Raw genomic sequence first — 20965 nt, 5'->3', positions numbered from 1 at the left:
TATGAGAAATTGTATCATCTAGAATGAACAGAGAAGGTTAGGGTGTTCTGCATCTTGGAATACAGGGGTGCATGCAACCATATGTTTTGTGTTATCACCCTATTTTTACAGCTTCAAAAAGGATATTTGATATAACAGATGCACATACTGATTTTATATGCCATATATATTATATATGGATATATATAAAATCATTGCATAAGAAACCCTTTTTCAGCCTTTAAAAGTGCAACTTGACAAAATCTTGACCAGAATGAGTCTACAATAAAATATACTTTTAACAAAATAGCACAATTTCACTCTGATGAAAAAGGTGACTATAAAATTCATTTTGAAATGTATCCACCCTGACATTTACAATATTCTCACATTTGTAGCTAAAACCTATTGTGATTGTTCTTAGAATTTAGATAAAAAATGTTTCAGAAAGTTTGAGGAGAATAATTTGAGCCAATTTTGAGTTGTTCGAGCATGAAGAAATGGCATTTCATTGACATTTTAAAAAAATATTCTCCTTATGAATTCAAGTGTTTCAAAAATACTTTATTCTAACACACTAAACTAGGAATAGAATATGAAAGGCTAGTTTTGGATAATATGGTACATTTTTCTAAAAGCATGGGCTTATAATAATAATAGCTGCTCTCAAAGAATATCTAGCAATGTTCAAGTGAATTGCAGTGTCTTGATTTGGTAGAACTTTAATCATTGATGTCTTATTACATTTGAGCCAGTTTTAGACACAAGGGTTCATTGAGGAATTATAGAATAACTTTGCAAGTATTTAGAATCTATAGTGATAAAAAGTATGCTGATTGCACATATGATATATTTTATAATAAAAGATGAAGGATTTTTTTCTTTATACACAGTTGAGACAGAGTTGAGATTATTAATTCAATGCTCAGGCTTGCAAAATAATTTCTTTGAAATATTCTAATGTTGGGATGCCTGGGTGGCTCACTCGCTTAAGCGTCCGACTTTGGTTCAGGTCACGATCTCACAGTTCCTGAGTTCAAGCCCCATGTCAGGCTCTGTGCTGACAGCTCGGAACCTTGATCCTGTTTCAGATTCTGTGTCTCCCTCTCTCTCTGACCCTCCCCTGCTTGCGCTCTGTCTCCCCCCTCTTTCCAAAAAAAAAAATTAAATTAAAAAAATTCTAATGTTTTGAAACTTGTTTTGTGTATGTGTGCAGTTGTTATTTGTTTACTGGATTTCAATGTTATAATAGCTTCGTGAAGCTAAAAGAATCCTGGGGATGTTGTGTCAGTACTATGTAAGAAAAATATGCCAAAAAAAAAAAAAGAAAGAAAGAATAAGATGTCATTAACTGGGCTCCAAATAAATATAGGTTTGAATTCAATATTTTCTAATTATATTGTTATATTTTATACTACAAAATGGGAAAGGTAAATTACATATATATCATTATATATATAACAACATATAAGATATATTTACTATACTATGTATATAACTGTATAAATATAGCATTTTCTTTGTCCATTCATGCATCAATAACTACTTATGATATTCCCATTTATTGGGTATTGTGAATAAAATAGTATAATGAACATGGGAGTGCAGATTTTTCTTTGTTATACAATGCAATTTCCTTTCCTTTTTTTTCCTATTGAGTTCTATGAGCTCTTTATGGACTCATGTATTTTGCATGTTAAGCCCTTATCAGGTGTATGATTTGCAAATACTTTTTTCCCATTCGATAGCTTGCTTTTGAAATTTGTTGATGGCTTTTCATTATTACGCATAAGCTTTTAGCTTTTGGAGTTCCACTTCTTTATTATCACCTTTGCTGCCTCTGTTTTGGGTGTCCAGTACAAAACAAAAAAACAAAACAAAAAAACAAAACCAAACCAAAACAAAAAAACATTGCCAAGCGTGATGTCAAGAAGCTTGCCTTCTGTGTTTTCTCCTAGGAGTTTTATGATTGCAGGTCTAATATTCAAGTCTTCAATCTATTTTGAGTTGATTTTTCCGTATGGTAGACGATAGGGAGCCAGTTTCAATTTTTTGGCATGTGGCTGTCTGATTTTCCCAGTACCATTTGTCGAAGACACTGCCCTTTCACCATTGTATATTTTGGGACCCATTGTCAGATTTATTGACTGTATGTGTGTGCTTTATTTCTCAGAAAACTAATCTTTATGCTGTCCATCAGAGATGCATTTGATAAAAAAATAAAATAATTTGCAAATATGCAACTATTAACCTTAAGACAGGTAGAGAGACATATTAGTATAAGAGAAATTAGACTTAAAAGAAAGGTATGTAACCAGCGCAATTAGTAACCAGCAAAAATGTAACCAGATGATTAAAAAAAGTAAATTCATTAGTATAAAAAGTAATTTTTCAATAACATATAACACATTTAATGCATGTATAGCAAACAGTAGATTTTGTAAATATAGTAACAAGAAAATGAGATCAATGATCAAAAAATAGAAATCCCAATTACTGCTGGATATTTGAACAGTATACTTTAATAATAGAGCTAATACACAATATAATAACAACATAAAAATTTCAACAGTATAACCAAGCAAATTAATCTGTAGAGCATTTATAAAATACTTTATCAATCGCTATAAAATCCAAAGCTTTTCAAGTACACATGAAATATTTACCAAGTTAAGCCTTATTCTCGGCCCTAAAAACAACTCCCCCAAAATATAAATGTAATTCAGGGGAGCGCTTTCTGACAAGTGAAATGAGTGTGGTCAGCAGATGTCACTCATCGGTATTTGCTTCAGCTACTGCAAGACCACTAATGCGAGGTCATGCCCTTCACGACGCCACCAATACCTAGGTAGCTAACAAGGCCATTTAAGGAGGTCTGGCATTAGGACAAATCTCATAGACAATACTCATGCTCGACGTTCCGTCAATTTGTGGGTTTACCTCTCCTTTCTTCCTGTTCGTCTTCTCAATTATGCTTCCGAAGTTCTTTTTTTCACAGATATGGGTCCCTAATAAATATTTTTCAGCCCAATCTATATTAGGACCCAACCAGCCAAACGGCCCTTCAAGCACCATAGCTAATAACTGAAGTTTTAAACATGCCAGAATTCGAGAAACTCTATAGTCATTAGAATTTTCTGAAGAGTCTATTAGAATTTCATCAAGCACAATGTGAGGTGGGGAATCTTATGAAATGATTAATGGTAATATTGAATATACTTAATAGTAGATCTAAGATTAAATGGTGCAGGTAAAGTGGAAAGAGTACGTCAATGTTAAATGTTCTGACAAAGAGAATGTAGCACCTCATGTCCTTCCGTTCTGCCAAAATGGAAGAACTTACTATTGGTTAATGTCTATCGCGCAGCTTACAATGTTTGTTTTATCTTGTTTGTTTTGGTTTTGTGTGTGTTTTCTGGGAGACTTATTCCAATGTATGCTGCCCCATCATGGTAAAACAGAAAGGCATTATTATTAATGTGTACAGATGTGATTTTGCCTCCTTTTCTAGTCCACATAATGGTGACTTGTGCATTTTCTTCACTAGTCTCATTATAGGCTTCCTTTTTTTTTTTCATTCTTTCCAAAGTTTGAATTTTTGGACTTTTAAATATATGCTGTCTATTACTTCTATATATTACTTTCTTCATTCTTTGGTTCTCTCTCTCACTTATTCACTTTTTATTTCTTGCTAAGTAGCCTAATTGATGTTAGAAATGTTCTCTTTACATATTTTAGCTGCATTACACACCTCTTTCATTTTTCATGTGTAAATTATTCATCTAACATATAGTATAATATTCATTATCATATCTTTTACCCATATTATTTATACTTTTCCCAGTTTTCTCTTTTGTTATTTGTTACTATTCATTTTGGATCCATGACATTTGGTTCATTTTGTTAATCAAACAGCTTCTTTTAGTGCTTGATATTTTAATTTTTTTCTTCTATTTTTTGTAATATTTGTGTTTTAAGTGTCTGCAGTGATTTGGGGGCTCTCGCATTTCTCTTTGCAGTTCTGATATTTTTGCTTTATGTACTTTGGGTATACAGTAAGACCTTGGATTGCAAGTAACTTGTTCTGAGAGTGTTCTGCAAGGGGAACAAACATTTCTAATAAATTTTAACTTGCTAAACGAGTGATGTGTTGCAATACGAGTCCTACGTGATGCTGAATGTCACATAATCACAACCAATGGTTCCTGAAATTCACTTTGATACAAGAGTGTTTTGGATTACAAGCATCTTTCCAGAACGAATTGTGCTCATAAACCAAGGTTTTACAGTTTATGTTAGGCTGATACACCTATAAATCATCAGAACTTTCTAACAAATCTAAACTTTTATAATAAAGAATAAATTCCCTTTTATCAATAAATGCTTTCGCTTAAATTCTGTTTTGTTTATCATTGCCTTAACAATACCAGATTTTAATAATATTGTATTTACATAGAAGGTTTGTGTTGTTTGAATTTCAATCTTTCTATTACTTTATATCTTGGTAACCATCCTAGAAATGGATTAAAAAAACAACTCTTCTGCCAATCTTTATATCATAAGGAAGCTTATCGTCTATTTATATTTAAGGTAATCTTTGATAGTTTATGCTTATACTTACAATATGTTTTCTTTTTTTTTTTAATTTCTTGCATATGTCTCATTTTTTCTCTTTTGTTTTATTACTTCCCCTCTTTTTGTTTTCAAATTACTACTTTTATTTATCAAAATTCCAACTTGCATAATATAATGCGTATCCATTTTAAATATCTTTTATTTTATTTTTATTCTTTGAATGTTTATTTTTGAGAGAGAGACAGAATGTGAGCAGGGGAGTGGCTCTGTGAAGCAGGATCCAGGCTCTGAGCTGTCCACACAGAACCCAACATGGGGCACGAACTCATGAACCATGAGGTCATGAGCTGAGCTGAAGTCAGCTGGCCAACTGGCTGAGCCACCCAGGCACCTGGCTTCTGTGAGTCCCTTAAAGTCACCATGGTTCTGGGACCACCTTATCCTAATTCTTAGCCTAACAGGTTTTTGGACTTGCCAAGTGACATTTTGGGGCAGCACATGTAAACAATGCTTAGATTGCAGCTGCTAATTCTTAATAATTTATTTTACTTTTAATCTGCTCAGTCTCAAGTCAACTTTACATACTATTTCCTGTGGGTATGGGATAAGGTTGATTTACTTCTGATTCATTTTTACGTTGAGACTGTAATCTTTTGGTCTCAAGTTTATGGGGGAAGATCCCCTATGTGGCTCCCTCTTTTGGGAAAGACCTGATATCTGTTTATTATTCTATCTGCTGCATGACACTTAGCAAACCCAAACTTACTCACTCCGGTACCTGTCCTTAGGGACAAACCAGTTCCAGTGTGAGATATTTTTCTCTTAGTTCCTGCGTTCAGACTTTTGACCTAAAAAAGTTGCTACTTTATGAGTATATTAATGCTTTAGTTGTTTTTGTTTTTTGTTTTTCCCACCAGCCACAGGGGCAACTATATTATCAGAATTAGAAAGACAGAAACATTTTGATGAAACACAAAATCCCATATTTCTCTATCCTAATTGGCTTTTATACCCCAGAAGAATCTGTGTGTGTTTTGGTTACTTCTGCCCTTCTGGTTGCTGCCTATTTAGTAGTCTTTTCCTCACTCTGAAGGAATCTTGTATAGTCTTCTTTTTCAAATTTCATATCAACCAAATATATTTTGTGAACTCTTATGTGTAGACCTCGAGTATCCCAGATTTAAATTTTCTTTTCCCCTCACGCCTACTGTACTCCTAGTGTTAACACACACGACCATTGCTTATACAGAAACACAAGCATTATTCCAATTATACACACACTTCTCAACAATCACAGACGTAGATTCAAGTTTCTACAGCCACTTAAGTACCATCTGTCATTTCTCACTGTTTTTATCTTCCCAGTTAAGTTCCAAAGTTTATATTAATATTAGTATTAATATTAATATCAATATTAGTATTAATATTAATGTCCTACTTGGGCACTCAGTTGAGCATCCCTCTTCAGCTTAGGTCGTGATTTCACCATGTGAGTTTGAGCCCTGCATCCAGCTTTCTGCTGTCAGCACAGAGCCAGTTTCATATCTTCTGTCTCTCTCTCTGCCCCTTCCCTGCTTGATCTATTAAAAAAAAAATTAATGTTTATTCATTTTTGATAGTGGGAGTGCGTGAGCAGGGGAGGGCAGAGAGAGAGGGAGACACAGAATCCGAAGTAGGCTCTAGGCTCTGAGCTGCCCCCACAGAGCCTGACGTGGGGCTTGAACTCAGGAACTGTGAGATCATGACCTGAGCTGAAGTCGGATGCTCAACCGACTAAGCCACCCAGGAGCTCCCCAGACCCTGCAAAAAAAACCAAAAACAAATAATATCTTACAGAATTTTCTAGTGTTGCTTCTTTGTCCCAATTTAATTTCTTTGTAGTCTCCATAAACATTGGATATGCTATGTAAGACAGAGTTTATGTGCTAATAGATCATGCAATTATTGTCTTTGTTTGGTTAACAGTAGCTAATGTTTTTCTTCTTGATTTTCTATGTTTGAATTTCCCTTTATTTGGCATATAATGTATCTATCAAAAAAATACAGACTTTTATAAACAAAAGAAAAAAATCACCTAGGCATAAAATGCACAAATAAAATATATAGTTAAGGCGCAAATACCCATCCAATTTTTAGACACCTACTTTTAGTACATTTTTAGTTAAAAATGATATGTTATCTATTATTCCTTCTTAATGTTCTTTTTCTCAAAAATGTTATACATTCAAAAGTCTCTATGTCACTTGGCAGGGATTGAACTCTGGGGAATTATTCCTGCCCCAATCTGTGTCAATCAGAATATTTCACCATCCCATAATTCCTTCAATCAATCTCAAGGGAATAATAAATTTCAAAATTATTTAAGCCACTTATTTCTTGTTCAAGCACATTTTGACAGGTGTAAAACTGTAGGCAGGCTTAAAAAACAATTTAATTGACACAAAATATATGGAAATTTAAAAAATTGACATATCTTGTCAACCTATACCTCTTTTCCTTGTGAAATAATTGTTTTTTATCCTTTAAATAGAATGGGTTGGGTTAATCTTAAACTTTCACTTCTCTGTTATAAATAAAACAATGTCACATAAGGAGATATTTATAAAATGAATCCATGATGAGTTTTTCAATTCAGAGATTATATGTGTAAAAATCCTCAAATATCTGGTATTTTCTAAGGATAACTGGATTAATAATTTGTTCAGTATGTGACATTTTCCCCTGGAGGCAATGCTTTCTTTAAATAATCAAGATACTTAAGAACCCATGTTAACTCAAAGGAGTTGAGTCTCCATGTCTCAAAGGAGACAATGACTGGTTTGGCTTTTAAAAACTTTGAACATGAATATGTAGTTTTTAATTCCTTGTAACTATTTGGACATCACTGTTTCACCATTGACTGCTGTCAGAAACTCCAGAGGTAGTATAGTAAAAGAGTATAGTTTCAAGTGTTATGTATGTGTCCCGGAAATTCAAAAAAGAAATTAATGTGTTTGTTTGGGAAGTGATCTCAAAAGCAGGGGAGGGAGAAGATACAGTGAAAGTGAGATAAGTAAGAGAGGGAAAAAAAAATAAAACCAAAAACATAAAGGTAGAAATGCCAGTGATACATATGTTAGTGAGCAAATTCTTGTGCTGGCCACCAGGACTCGATTCTTTTGGAAACCATATGGAATATACCTCAAAACTGTACTACCGCAGGGAGGAAGCCTATGTATATGTATACCACTCCTTAGTTGTGAGATGCCCTTAAGATGTTAGTTTACCCATTCCTCCCTTCCCAAGCCCAGTAACTAGTTCCTCTGCTGCTAGAGATAGTCCTTAGATAGAAATGGAGATTCCGCTGCTGGAGGCTACCATCCTAGATTGTTGAAAATAGTTTTCTCTCTGGTTTTCTCCCCAGAAGCTGTGATTTAGAGGACACAGGACAGGCCATGAAAACATCTGCTACAAATACACATCTATATCCCTCATTCTCCATTTGGTGATTCACACTGTAGTTTAGAATTTAGAAGACCTAGAAATGCTGCAGAAGCTAAACATAAAATCTCTTGGTTTATTTTTATTCATCTCATAGATTTCAGGGAAAATGCTTTGGGAGTTGCTGGCATAGAGGATGTAGCAAAGACATATTTCCAGTGGTGGTGGTGTCACTAGGGAAGGGCAGGACCCGGAAAAAGCAGGAGTGGCTGCTGGGAAAGATATCAAGAGTCTCGCCATCTTCTCACGCACGTGGCTCGATGGCTCTGCCCTTACACTGGCCATTTGTTTTAAAGGACTGCTCCCCTTTCCTCAATCAACTAAAAGAACACAGATTGGGAATTGAGTTTAGGAAACAGGAGTAGATTATGCTCTTCTCAGGTGTCACCTCAGTTTTAGAAAATAAGTCTTTCAAATTGACTGATTCCAGACCATCTGCAGGGAAGAAATGCGAAGGCTAGCATTTCCTTTTGACAGCATTTGGTGCGGGTGTTTGGTAGGAAGCACCAAATATGCCCCAGAGCGTGTTTTTTTGTTTTTGTTTTTTGGAATTAATCAAATCTAATAAAATTTTAAATTTTATCTTTAACTTGGGTTATCAATTTTTTTTTAATTTTGGTTTGAGATTGGCTGTACATCTATTATTATTATTATTATTATTATTAATTTTATATTCTCATTATCATTATATTGTGTAAATAGCAAACTTTAGAACCAAGAATATTGACTCCTGGTATTGAATTTCATCTTAGGTACTCATTTTCTTTTCTTAACTACCTCATATTTTTCTTTGTTTAATAGAAGGATCAGAATTCAGCAGTTTTCCTAAACTAAAATTTACTGAAATTGACATGCACTACTCCAACATAATAATTAAACGTAACAGGTAAATGTGGTCAAAACAGCTTAGAGTGGAGTGATTTAAGATATCACCTACATTGATGAAATATAGCAATTCTATAAACAGTAATGATTAAATATTAGTATTATATAAATATTTTATAGCACTTTAAAATAAATGTAAGAGTACTTGGGAAACTCAAATAGCTCGGATATTCAATTGAAAACTTACATAATAAGTAACTTTTTTGGGGGGTCTCATTTTGAATATAATCTAAGTGTAATGTTCAGTTAGATGTATCCTTCTTGTATTAACAAAAATACAAATTAGTGAATGTTTAATGACACTGTTATGTGCCTGTAAAATTTTCAAAAGATCTGCATATTATTACCTATCAATACATGTTTCATCAACAACAACAACAAAAAATACACCATTTAAATTTAAAATGAAGAAATAAGGTACTTATTAATTACTTTAATATAAAATCATATCCATAAGAACAGACAGATCATGATATTGCAAACATGTCAACTGTATATTCTGTTTATTTAAATTTTTTTTTTAAGTTTTATTTCATTTTTTGAGAGAGAGAGAGAAACAGAGCATGAACAGGGGAGCGGCAGGGAAAGAGAGAGAGACACAGAATCTAAAGCAGGCTCCGGGCTCCAAGCTGTCAGCACAGAGCCTGATGCGGGGCTCAAGTCCACAAACATGAGATCGTGACTTGAGCTGAAGTCAGATGCTCAACCGTTCAACTGACTGAGTTACCCTGTGCCCCTCTATTACTATGTATACTTTATATGTACTATGGTGAAATAATATAATTACACATGCTAAAATTTATTACCACAAACCATAAATAAGTTAAATTGTTATACTCATTTGTTAAGATTCAGTACTTTTATTTTACTTTATTTTATATTTTATTTTATTAATTTTTCCCTTCACTTATTTCACCTGTCCCCCTACCTCCCTCCCCTCTGGCAATACCAGTTTGTTCTATGTACTTATGAATTATGAATCTACTTTTTTGTTTCACTCTTTGTTCATTTGTTCTGTTTTTTAGATTCCACTTATAAGTGAAATCATATGGCATTTGTCTTTCTCTGTCTGACTTTATTTCCATATATACATATAGATACACATACAATCCATTCATTTGACTTTATATATATACAAATATATATGTACAAATATATAAAGTATATCTGTTGATGGACACTAGGTTGCTTCCATATCTTGGCTATTGTAACACAGTACTGTGATAACATAGATAACATATATCTTTTTGAATTCGTGTTTTTGTTTTCTTTGGGTAAATAACCATTACTGGGTCATGTGGTAGCTCTTTTTTTTTTTTTAATTTTTTGAGGAATCTCCATATTGTTTCCCATAGTGGCTACACCAATTTACATTCCCACTAATAATGCACAAGTGTTCCTTTTTCTCCACATCCTTCTGACACTGTCTGTTTTATATTTTTGATACTATACATTCTGACAGGTACAAAGTGATATTTCATTGTGGTTTTAATTTGCATTTATCTAACATTTAATGTTATTGAGCATCTTTTCATGTGTCTAATGGCCACTTGTATGTCTTCTTGGGAAAACATACGTAGGTCTTCTGCCCATTTAAAAAAATTTTAATCTTTATTTTATTTTTGAGAGAGAGAGAGAGACGGAGTGCAAGTGGGGGAGGGACAAGAGAGAGGGAGACACAGAATCCGAAGCAGGCTCCAGGCTCTGAGCTGTCAGCACAAAACCTGATGTGGGCTCAAACCCACGAACCTTGTGAGATAATGATCTGAGCCAAAGTCAGATGCTTAACTGATTGAGCCACCCAGGTGGATCCCCGCTTTTTTTTTTAATTTTTTTAATCTCTATTTTATTTTTGAGAGAGAGAGAGAGAGACAGAGTGGGAGTAGGGGAGGAACAGAGAGAGAGGGGATCTTCTGCCCATTTTTAATTGGAGTGTGTGTGTATGTGTGCGTGTGTGTGTGTTGGTGTTGAATTGTATAAGTTCTTTATATATTTCGGATATATTGGATATATCAGTTATATCACGTGCAAATATCTTCTGCCATTCAGTAGGCTGCCTTTCCACTTTGTTGACGGCAAAAACTTTTTAGTTTAATGTAGTCACAATAATTTATTTTTGCTTTTGTTTTCCTTGCCTCAGGAGATATATCTGGGAACAATATTGCTAAAGCTAATGTCCAAGAGATTATTGCCTATGTGTTCTTTTAGGAATTTTATTATTTCAGTTCTTACATTTAGGTAAGGTATATATACCTTACATTATATACATATATATATTTATATATATATATTTATTTATTTATATTTATATTATATATATATCTTATATATATTAAATACATATATTTATATTATATATGTACCATATATATATTATGTATATACCTTACATTATATATATAAATATATATATAGTGTGTATATGCGTGTATATATATTATATATATATTGTGTATATGTGTGTATTTATATATACATATACACACATATATGTATATTTTAACTTAAATGATGTTAAATAAAATAATAAATGTTAAATAGCAGGACAAGAAAATGATAAAGTGTCTATTATTTTTATTTGTTTTATTATCTTATACCTATTATTTTAAAGTGACCTAATGATAAATTATTAATGTGTTCATCTTAATCAAATTGGGGTATTTACAGTTATAAAAAAAATAACCCACAATTTTATATCATCCAAATTCACAGTAGGGTTATAAGTGTAGCCAATATTTCAGGATATGATCCCCATTATCAAGATAGATGGCCCTACTTGTTTTATAAATTTATTATCTTTTCTTATCTCTATCTTACTAGCTTCATTCATTTTTCTTATTTTCCCTTACTGTGGACATTAACCTGTCTGTGGATTAATCAATGATATATGTTATGGGTGAACAAAATTTAAAAAAAGGGAAGAAGGAGAAGAAGAAGAAACCCAGTGAGTCTCCTGGACATTTCTCACACAAAGAAATATATATGTTTTTACAGTGATTAAAGTATTGATGAACAGCTGACGACTGATTAAATCAGAACCCTAAGCACCCTGAGATTCAGAATGTATGTGATATTTAATCTTTTTTAAATCAATAATTGTTTGAGTTACATTAACAAATGCCAATATTTTCAGAAAAAAAATTAGTCATAACATACTCACAAATGTACGAGTTTCAGAACCATGAAGGGAAATATTATTAAGAACTAATTAAAGATTAGTTCTTGAGAAAAATATTTACTTTTTTATCCAGAAGATTACTTTGTGTATAGGGATTACTGCAGGTTTTGCAGGAAGAACCTAAATTAAAAAAAAGCAAAGACGTGCATAGAGTGAGTTTAATACCTTGGTATTTTTCCGCTGTCGTATATTTATGAGGTAAATACTTTACACACACATGATCTAAAGATATTAAATGAAACCTTAAAATCTTGTAGTCAGGGACAAATGTTAGAACTCATACACTTGGATTTTACACACACACACACACCCGCATGCACATATGCACACACAGATTATGTGCAAGTGTCTGCTTATGTGTAAATATGAATTTGCTAATTTAATTAATATTATGTTTCTAAGATCCAGAAAGTTTACGATACATGTTGTTGAACATGTAAAATATTGTGTTTGTAAATATTTGAAACATGCAAAGAAATAAATTATAATTATGTTGAACATTGAAACCCTAATAATATACACTTTGTGAACATTTTATTATTATTATTCATAAATTTTGACACTGGATAAATATTTATTTGTATTTGGATAGTCATAAATCAGTAATATGCGGGCATTTGTGTTTTTACTATTTATTATTTTATTTTTGTTATATACTAAACTATTCAATGTAAGTACCAAAGTCTTCTGTAAAATTGTTTTTTGTGCGTGTGAAAAAAAAAAATCCCTCTCGTGGCCTGAACGTGTTTGTAAACCTACAGGATCATGAGAAGGGGACTATTTTAGCTTCTCTAGGTTACTTTTATCACACACAACACACTAGTATAATCTGTGAGCTTATCAAATATGGGTCACTAGCATAGAGTTAAGATGAGGGTCTTTTTGGTGGCGGATGTATAGAGAGAAGCATAAAGTGTAAGAATACATATCTTTATTTTCTCTTAGTCAATTATCAAGTCACCATCTGGATAGCAAACTTGGTAAGAGCCCTGTCCGATGGCAGTGACTGAGTTTGCTAAGATTCGGCAGAGGCGGGCTAAGTGAAATGGCCACTGCAGGCGACACAGGCCACTTGTGTCATGTTCACGCGTTGCAGAGCCAGCTGGCTGATTTTCCTAATTTTGCTTCCCGGGGAAAAGGACACGATGCTAGTTTGGAAGTAAATCTTAAAATATTTAATGAAACCAGAGTTAGACAAATTGTGAGGTAGAGAATACAGGCCTCCAAGCTGAGTAAGTCTACCCAAAACCTTGACCCAAACTACAGAGCATTAGAATCTGGCCACAAACTAAGAGAGGAGCCCCCGTGAGACCAATCTCAGCTCACTAACAGCTCCACCCTACCCCCGCTCCCAGTTTGAATACTCAGTCTGGGCACAGGAATAAAATACGGAGCAAAATAATAGACTGAGTTCATGCTCATATGCTTCTTAAATTCTAAATATGGTTGAAGCAAAAATTATAACAACATCTAATGCGAGGTTCAATATATTTAGAAAAATAATTTAAAAAATTATATTTAAAAAGTGGGGAGGGTAAAGGAACTTAAATGGAAATACATTTCTTCACATCACTAGAAGAAATACCAATACACTGGGATTGATTTTATACATCTGTATATAATATAATGTGTATAGATATTATTGTATGTTGCATATAGTGTGTGTAGGTGTATATATATACACACACACATATATATGATATATGCAATATGTAACTAATATATATGCTAATATATAATATATTAAATTATTCTCTATATATTTATATTTACATCTGTGTGTATGTATATATATGTATATATTGCCACCACAAAGAAAAGTATCCAAACCAATATTCTCACAAACATTAACAAATAAAAATGAAACAAGGTGATGGGGCACCTGGGTGGCTCAGTCAGTTGAGCATCCAACCCTTGATTTTGGCTAGGGTCGTGAGCTCACAGTTCGTGAGTTCAAGACCTGCATCAGGTCTGTCAGGTAATCTGACAATGGGGAGCCTCCTTAGGACTCTCTCTCTCTCCCTTCTCTCTCTTCCCCTACCCTGCTTGCTCTGTCTCTCAAAATAAATAAATAATCTTAATTTTAAAAAAATAAAATAAAATAAAATTGGGGCGCCTGGGTGGCTCAGTCGGTTGAGTGTCCGGCTTCAGCTCAGGTCATGATCTCACACTCCATGAGTTCGAGCCCCGAGTCGGGCTCTGTGCTGACAGCTCAGAGCCTGGAGCCTGCTTCGGATTCTGTGTCCCCGCCTCTCTCTGCCCCTCTCCTGCTCATGCTCTGTCTCTCTCTGCCTCAAAAATAAATAAAAACATTAAAAACAAATTTTTAAGTAAAAATAAATAAAATAAAATATAAACCAAAATGGAATACTTTTAAAAAAAGTTAAGTAATCCACAGGAAGACAAGAAAAGTTGTTCCACTGAGATACAGATGAAGCAAATAGAAAATACTAAAATGACAGACTTAAGACCTAACATATCCATAATTACTCCAAATAACATAAATGGTTTAAGTATCCCAATTAAGAGAGATTAGCAGCATGGAAAAAATATAGCATGGTTATATATGACGCATCAACACGCTATCTTAAGGAAACTTGTATCAAATACAACAATATAGGTTGAAAGTAAAAGTAAGATGATAAACACTATGCAAACAGTAACTTTTAAAAATTTAAACAGGGGCACCTGGGTGGCTCAGTCAGTTGAGCGTCCAACTTTGGCTCAGGTGATGATCTCACAGTTCGTGGGTTCGAGCCCCGCGTCAGGCTCTGTGCTGACAGCTCAGAGCCTGGAACCTGCTTCAGATTCTGTGTCTCCCTCTCTCTCTCCCCCTCCCCTGCTCTCTCTCTCTCTCTCAAAAGTAAACACATTAAAAATTTTTTTGAAAATTATACAAATGAGAAATTTGTATAAGATTGAAAGCACATACACATATACAACAAAAATGAATGCATTTAAAACTGTGAAACAGGGCACCTGGGTGCCTCAGTTAGTGAGTTCGAGCCCCACATCCAGCTCGCTGCTGTCAACACAGATCCTGGGCCCCAGTCTCTCCCTTCCCCTCCCCCTGCTCTCTGTCTCTCAAAAATAAATAAACATTAAAGAAATTAAAACTGGTGAAGCAAAAAAGTGAATGGATTATATCAATGTCAATTTCCCAGTTGTGATGCTCTATAGTTATGCAAGGGTGTGCAACTGTATATAGGTTATATGGCATCATATGCATATTTTTCTTAAAATTGCAAATGAGTCTACAGTCATCTCAAAATAAAAATTAAGAAATTGTGGGGCGCCTGGGTGGCTCAATTGGTTAAGTGCCTGGCTCTTGATTTCAGCTCAGGTCATGATCTCACAGTTTGTGAGTTCAAGCCCCATATGGGGCTCTGCACTGACAGAGCAGACCCTGCTTGGGATTCTCTCTCTCTCCTTCTCTGTCTCCACCTCTCCTATGCTCAAGCTCTCTCTCTCTCTCTCTCTCTCTCTCTCTCTCTCTGTCTTTCTCTCTCTCTCAGAATAAATAAACCTAAAACTAAAAAAGAGTAAAATAGAAAATTAAAAAAAAAAACTTAAGAAACTGAGGCATTTGCAAAATAAATCAGAAGATATCCCAACACAATCCAATGAGATGACACTTAAGAATATAAGCCTATAATTTTCAAAGTCAGTTTCTAAGACAGCTACATCTTATACAAGTTTACTGTTTTCTAGCACACTGAATCTTAGCATAGGCAAATTGTTTTCAGGAATTACTAGGTCTAAAAATGGATCACAATGTATCATATCGCAATGAGCATAGGCATATTTGTATCCCTTCAGAAATATTATTAAAGACTTCCAGTTGAGAATAAAGAATTTGCAAAGGAAATATCTGGGCTATAGAAATGCCAGTTAGCTTGGATCTGTGTAACAGAAAAAGTGCCTTTTTTTTTTTTTTTTTTTTTTTTTTTTTTACATTTTATAATCGGCTTGCATAGTGTTTTGGTACATCACAATTTGGGAACAAGAGGAAAGAGAAATGAAGAGATTAAATCTTAAGACATGAGAAATTAATTGAAAAGAGAAGTAAGGTCATCTTTGAAGGTTATTGACCTAACATTCATCATCTGTCGTCACATTTTCCATTGTTCCATGTATGCCTTATGGACAGCTTTCACTCAAGTTCACAGAGCATATAATGACTAGCCATCAATTAAGCATTATGGAGTGGACTTCAGGTCTAATAAGACTCAGTTCATGCATTTGAAAGATGCATTTTAGGAAATGTTTGTCATGGAGTGAGCCCTTCTTAAATATACAAGACACAGAAGTCTATTTTTCAGACAGACTAAGATAGTCCACTGGGGGAAAAACATTTTTTCAAAGGCTTAAAAAATAAGGAATGTAAAGGACAGATTTTATTCAGTTCCTTTTCTGCTTGCTTTCTATACCTCATGTAATTCAACTTGATTTCCTTCAGTTTCGGGTTAAGTGGAAAGTGCCATTTTCATTATTTTAAGTTTCCAGCACAATGAAATATTTTGTTTTTACATGAACTGTATCATAACTGAAAGTTAGGAAGAGTGTCCTATATCACATTTATTGTTCAACAAAACATTGCTTCTTGGGTTAAATTCAATTTAAAGAAAGAGAATTTATTGAACATATAACACATACATAAAAGGCAATAAAGAAAATGGAAAGAAGGCAGGATCTTGAGTTATACAGACTTTAATGCTGAGTTCTCTCTGTTGGTAAGCTACTTTGCCCTACAGAGGCTAAATTTCTTCCTATCTGAGATAAGGATGCTAATGGGTATTATATAGGTCTATTATAAATATAAATTTGATATTAAGGTAACTCTACAAAGCTTTGTAAGAGCCAGGAAATAGTAGGTATAATATTAATAAACAGCTTTTTTGCATTTGCACACTACATGCTGAGCAAAGGAAGCGAGACATACAGCCACTGTGGTGCATTGGCACCATACTTTAATATTTAATATTTAAATAGAAAACCAAACTATGCATAATTAAATGCGTTAAAATGAATTTTCTATGAGTAGGCCTGTGCTCCTTGCACAGAAATTTTTCTTAGGTATTTGGGTTTTTTTTTTAATTTTATATGAGGTATCATATTTAAACTTCATTTTTCCAACTGTGTTTCTAAAGTGTGTCTTCAATAGAAGGAAATTATCCCATATGGAATCTCAGAGGTTCAGGGACAAATGATGGAAATTGATGAATGTGTGTGAAAATCTAAATGAATACTATTGGACTGAATAAAGCCATAAGATGATGATTTCTTGTCATCTATTATCTATCACCTATCCGTCTATCCACCATATATCCACCACATAATTAAAATAGACTACATTTAGAGCACAGAAGACAGAATGGAAGTAAGAAAATTTAAAGTTTTAATATTCTCAGGTGGTCTTCTATCATTATTATAAGAATGGAAATTTGTGGGCCAGTAACTTTTATAAACATAGACACAATAATTCTAAAGATACAATTCAAGTATATTGACTTACAGAATGAATAATATGCCCCAATCAAGTTGGAAAGTTAGGTTTATTTTATTGCAGGAATGCAAAAAAGCACATTTTGTTTAACAATAGAAATCAATACATGTGATGAATATATATGTATACATATATGTGTGTGTGTATAGAGGAAGAGTTATATATATATATTATTAATATATATTAAGTTATATATAATATATACAGTTATATAAAATATAACTTAATGAACATATATATAACTTAATGAACAGAATTTAAAAAATAAAATATAATGTATATGTAATTAAAAAAAACAGAATTTGTCCAGGCCAAATATTTAAAATAAAATAAAATTGCAAATAATATTACTAAATGATACTCTCCTAATAATTGTGGTGTTGAATAAGAAATCAAAATTAAAATTTCAGATAAATTAAGGCAATCTCTCTGATATTCAAACATTTTATTCTGGGGGCTCCTGGGTGACTCTGTAGGTTAAGCGTCTGACTCTTGATCTCAGGATATCATCTTGTGGTTCGTGAGATTAAGCCCCACGTCAGGCTCTGTGCTGACAATGCAGAGCCCGCTTGGGATTCTCTCTCTCCCTCTCTCCTTGCCCCTCCCCCACTTGCTTCTGCTTGCTCTCTCTCTCTCTCAAAATAAACTTAAAAAATAAAATAAAATAAAATAAAATAAAATAAAATAAAATAAAATAAAATAAAATAAAATTTTATTCTGATCAATCATATTATTTGTTATTGTTTCCATTCTATTTCTTCAAGGTTTCTGTCCTGAAATACATACAGTTCAAAACTTTGGTCTCTGCTTTCTTTACTTAGGGAATAAATCTTTATATACCTTTATCTGATATTTTAATTTAGTTATACTTCCTTTCTGTATTATTGGAATTTTCAAGTTGGTATTCAACCACTTTTGAGTCCCCACATTATCAGTTCAGCTTTTTACCTCCTTCATATTTGAAGATTCTTTTCCCTATAATCATTTGTGTCAACCCGATTTCCTTTCCATCTTGCCTAAGTGCCTGCGTTTCTTCTGGTTTTCTTTCATGTACCACCTTTCTTCCTATTTTAAGGTCTTCTCTTCTATATTTTATCTCATTTTGTAGAGACTATACCTCCTTGCATTTTTTTTTCAACGTTTATTTTTTTTGGGACAGAGAGAGACAGAGCATGAACGGGGGAGGGGCAGAGAGAGAGGGAGACACAGAATCGGAAACAGGCTCCAGGCTCTGAGCCATCAGCCCAGAGCCTGACGCGGGGCTCGAACTCCCAGACCGCGAGATCGTGACCTGGCTGAAGTCGGACGCTTAACCGACTGGGCCACCCAGGCGCCCCAATACTTCCTTGCATTTTATAGAAGAGGTCAAAAAGCTTGTTGAAATTTTTATTTATTTTGAGAGAGAGAGAGAGACAGAGAGAGAGGGGAAGTGGGGGAGGGGAAGAGAGGGAGAGAAAGAAAACACTAAGCAGGCTCCTCATCGTTAGCTCAGAACTTGACCTGGGGCTAGAACCCACAAACCGTGAGATCATGACCTGAACTGAACTCAAGAGTCAGAGGCTTAACCACCCCAGCCACTCAGGCGCCTCAAAAATGTTCTGAAATTTTTAGGGGCGCCTGGGTGGCGCAGTCGGTTAAGCGTCCGACTTCGGCCAGGTCACGATCTCGCGGTTCGAGCCCCGCGTCGGGCTCTGGGCTGATGGCTCGGAGCCTGGAGCCTGGTTCCGATTCTGTGTCTCCCTCTCTCTCTGCCCCTCCCCCGTTCATGCTCTGTCTCTCTCTGTCCCAAAAATAAATAAAAAACGTTGAAAAAAAAATTAAAAAAAAATTTTTCTGAAATTTTTAAACGATGCACTGGATTATGTTACTTTCATAAATTTTCTTAACTGAGCCAATCGTCTCCTTTTCAGTGCTGTCCAGTGTTGGTCATACCACCCAAATCAGTTTTTATTTCTTTATACATTAGCAGTAAGTAGGTATTTGTCTGGACTCTTGCTTTGGTTAAGTTACTTTGGCACTTTCCCATGGCTGTGTTCAAATAACGCAGGGTGGTCAAATAGGGTGATCAAATCTCCTTTTGCGCGATAAAGGTGGGAGTTTATCATCCTCTATTCTTGTGTTTTATGTCTGAGCCAATGCAGTGAATGAGAGGGAATGATCTTGGGCTGATCAGCATACATGGTCTGTGTACTCATCAGTCAGATGATGGGGTGTGTTCATGGGGATGTCCCACTTGAACTTAATTTGTGTTCTGATTTCTGCAAATCATCTCTTGGCAATAGCAGTGCTGTGAAATTATTAAAATAGAGCATCCACGTGATGAAGAGATTTGCAGAGTATGGGACTTCATTCAGGTGACAAACTGGATAAGTAGAAAATAGAGACTTGGGATTGCTCCGCTCTTTCTTGAGTATATTTGCTGTTTTCGTGACTTTGAAATAATTTTACCAATCTGAGTTGTTTTTGATGTGGTACAAAATGATAATACTAATTTTCATCTGAGATTTGTACAACATATTTGCTCTGACAGGCCATGGCTAGCAACTCACTTCGCAGCAATTTGTAGCATATCTACAATAAATTGAATTATTTTTAAATAGATTGCCTTTGCCTTAATAAAAATGTAGAAAAGCAATAGCCTTTTGTTAATTAGGTTCAAAAGTTGACATTTTCTTTCCTGGAATGGATAATAATGTAAAACATTGCAACACCTTGTCTGCTTTTGCAAACACACACACACACACACACACACACACACACACACCATAATAGTCAAAGTTTATTCTATTCTATAACTTCATTTGTCTCACACAAAATAAGATGATCACAATATATACTGAGTACCAAATTTTCTGTATGAATAATTATAGATACTTTCTTTTCAAAATATTGGAGTGCTTTGGGGGTTCTTTTTTTAGATTTTTTTAAATGTTTTTATTCAACAGAGAGAGACCAAGTGCCAGCAGGGAGAGGGACAGAGAGAAAGGGAGACACAGAATCTGAAGCAGGCTCCAGGCTCTGAGTTGGGCTTGAACCCACATACCATGAGCTCATGACCTGAGCTGAAGTCATACACTTAACCAAATGAGCCACCCAGGCACCCCTGGGAGTTCTTTCTGTATTGATTTGGAAATTACCTGAACATAGGACATAGGAAATAGGTAGACTTTAATCTATAATATGTTACCATCAGAATAGAAGACTGGTTCCCTGTAGTCCACACTGCCAACCTGAAGAAGAGCAGTAAGGATTCTCCAGTGAATGAACATGGAGACTCACCCAGAACTGGCTGATGAAAAGCTGGATGAGATTGAGAATCTTGTCTTCCTTCCATTATGAGAGGCTGTACTTCTCACAAGCTA

Source organism: Prionailurus bengalensis, chromosome A2 (assembly GCF_016509475.1).
Source record: "Prionailurus bengalensis isolate Pbe53 chromosome A2, Fcat_Pben_1.1_paternal_pri, whole genome shotgun sequence".
NCBI classification, from domain to species: Eukaryota; Metazoa; Chordata; class Mammalia; order Carnivora; family Felidae; genus Prionailurus; species Prionailurus bengalensis.
Note: the sequence above shows the minus strand (reverse complement) of the source record.